Consider the following 3,041-nt stretch of genomic DNA (forward strand, 5'->3'; position numbering starts at 1 on the left):
GAAGGTTTTGTTCTGTCTTTTTAAGCTTCTTTTCTATGTTTTTGACAGTTTAGGTTAGTTCTATATTTTGGTCTTCAAGTTCTGAGATTTTTTTTCTTCTGCTTGACTAATTCTGCTTTCCATGCTTATCAGTTTGCTATTTATTTCCATCACCGTATTCTTTACTGCTGTTATTTCTGTCATCAATTCTTTCTTATTTTCTTCTTGTCTCTCCTCAATTTTTTTATTCTATCTATTAATGTCTTGATGTCTGGGTTTGTTGCATGTGACTAGTCTTTCTGGGGGCTCTTCATTGTTTGTGTTCTGAAGTCTGTTTTCCCAGTGTCTGACCTCCCAGGTGTCTGTGTGAGCCCGATATTCTTCTTTTGGTTTTTCTTCATTTGTGCAGTTTTTTCCTCCCTACTTTTCCCTTCCCTCCACTTCCCCATCTTCTTTAGTTCTGTTATTCAAGGGTGGAGGGGTTGCTTTTACTTCTCTTTGTTCAGTCTCCTATTCTTCCTAATGTACTTCCTCTTGCTTTGTTCAATTCTAGAGTTGGACTATAGGTTGAGGGCAGTCCTTTTTGTAGTTTTGAGATTTAATTAAGGGGGGAGCTATGATTCAAAATCTCTTTGCAGATCCTGGTATCTGCCAAAAAGTGTATGGATAGTCTGAAACCCATTTTCCACTGCCTTGGAGTCTGTCCATGCAGTGGGGCTATAGGTTTACTCTCTGAAAGCAAAATGAGGTTAAAAGAGGGAAGAGAATGGAGCAGGCAGTGGGGGGAGGAGGGGGTGGTGAGAGAGAGATGAGTGAGAGGGAAAACAGATGAGTATACCAACTGGTCAGTGAAAGAGACACAAATACTGAAACAAATATAAAGAAAAACAATATCCTAGACTGAAAACTAACCAACAACCATATAAAAAAACTGAAACATACAATGATGCTAACGTACATACTGACCAACCTCCTTATTGGTGTGCTATTACTCTATACAACTATGGGGTTTACAGAGAAATAAGACAAAAAAAGAAAAGGGATAGATGAAGGCCAGCAAACTAACAGAACCAACCAAGCACACCCTGAGACTTTTCCTTTAAATCCAATGTCCTTTCAGCTGTGATTTCTATCTGTCTTCCAGGCTGGTAGAATTTCTCACAGTTAGGGTCAGTTTTGCCTGGCCTGCTGTGAAGAGCAGTTCATAAAGGGGCTCCCTGCCCAGTCCATTACTGTGATCTGGACTTGTCTATTTATCAAGGCAGAAGAGCATCTGTCATTCCCGTTTTGATGTTGTTACCTTGGATCCCCAGCAGGGGGTGCTATCTCACTGCTGCAGCTGCTGAAGCTGAAGCCTGCAGTTCAGAGGGGAGTGAGCTGGTTATGGATCCGTGACTGGTGGCGGCCACCTCCCCGTACACAGGGGTAGTTCGACAGGCCTGGCTCCAGGCAAGTGGCACGGTGTAGTAGTGGCAGTGGCAGCAGCAGTTGGAAAGCGGTGATCTCAGAAGATCCTGCTTGTGGGACCTTCATGATTCGATGTTGTGGGTTGCCTCAGGCATGGACGGGCAATGACAGCAGTGGCGGCATATGCGGCTGCAGCAGCAGCCCAGACTGTTGTAATGTCTGAGTAGTGGTGGTGGCGGCTGAGCTCCCTATGAATAGCAGGCTGTGGAAGATGGGAGTGGTAGCCCTTGGTAGAGAGCTAGCATCTTTATGAGTATTCTCTTTTGCAGAGGGTCTCACAGACCATGCTGCCCTGTTGCCATCTTGCTAGAAGTCCCCTTTTCTTATAGTATTATGATAGTTACTCAAAGTTCACTTGGTTTGAGAACACGTGATATTCAGTTCTTTATTTCTGTGAAAGATCATTGAGTATTATAGACTCTAAGTCCATCCGGGTTGCTGTGAAGTTCATGATTTTGTTCTTCTTTATGGCTATGTAATATTCCATTGTGTATATGTACCATATTTTTAAATCCAGTCCTCTTTTGACAGTCAGCACGGTTTGTTCCATTGTTCTTGCTATTGTGAACAAGGCTGCGATAAACATACATGTACAGGTATCTTTTTTATAGAGTGATTTGAGTTCTTCTGAATATATGCCCAGTAGCAGAATTGTGGGTTCATATGAAAGGTCAATTTTTAGAACTTTTAAGAATTACCACACTGTTTTCCACAAAGGCTGTACTAGTTTAAACTTCCACCAACAGTGTAGAAGTGTTCCCTTTTTACCACATTATCTCCAGCATCTGTTATTTTTTGAGTTGTTGATGATAGCCATTCTGACTGGAGTTAGGTGGCATCTTAGTGTAGTTTTAATGTGCATTTCTTTGATGACTAGTGATGCTGAACATTTTTTCATGTATCTGTTGGCTGCCCATGTATCTTCTTTTGAAAGGTGACTATTCATCTCTTCTGTCCACTTTTTAAAGGGGCTGTTTGGTTTTTTTCCTTTTGGTACTTTTGGGTTCCTTGTAGATCCTAGACATTAGGCCTTTGTCAGACATAGAGTTGGATAATATTTTTTCCCACTATGTGGGCTGTCTCCATTCTCTCTTGATGATTTCTTTGGCTTTGCAGAAGCTTGTCAATTTGATGAGGTCCCACTTGTCTATCTTATCTCTTATGGCATGGGCACTTGGGGTTTTAATCAGGAATTGGTTGCCAGTTCCAAATTCAATAAGTGTGTCTCCTGCATTTTCTAAGGTTCTAATAGCTTGAGGTTTTACATTTAGGTCTCTGATCTATTTAGAGTTGATTTTTGTGTATGGAGATAGGTAGGGGTCCTGTTTCAATCTTCTGCATGTGGTCAGCCAGTTTTCACAGCACCATTTACTGAATAGGTTCTTCTCTCCCTAGTGTTGATTATGGAGGTTTTGTCAAAGATGAGTTGGTTGAGAAATGGAGGTTTTGCTTATAGAAGTTCAATTCTATTCCATTTTCTATATGCCTTTTCTTGTACCAATATCAAACTGTTTTCATTATTGCAGCTTTATAATAAAGTTTAAAGTCTGCAAGTGTGATACTTCCTGCTTTTTTTTTTTTTTTTTTTTTTGGTT

Source organism: Carlito syrichta, unplaced genomic scaffold (genome assembly GCF_000164805.1).
Source record: "Carlito syrichta isolate Samal-C Ts95f unplaced genomic scaffold, Tarsius_syrichta-2.0.1 Scaffold316250, whole genome shotgun sequence".
Lineage (NCBI taxonomy): Eukaryota > Metazoa > Chordata > Mammalia > Primates > Tarsiidae > Carlito > Carlito syrichta.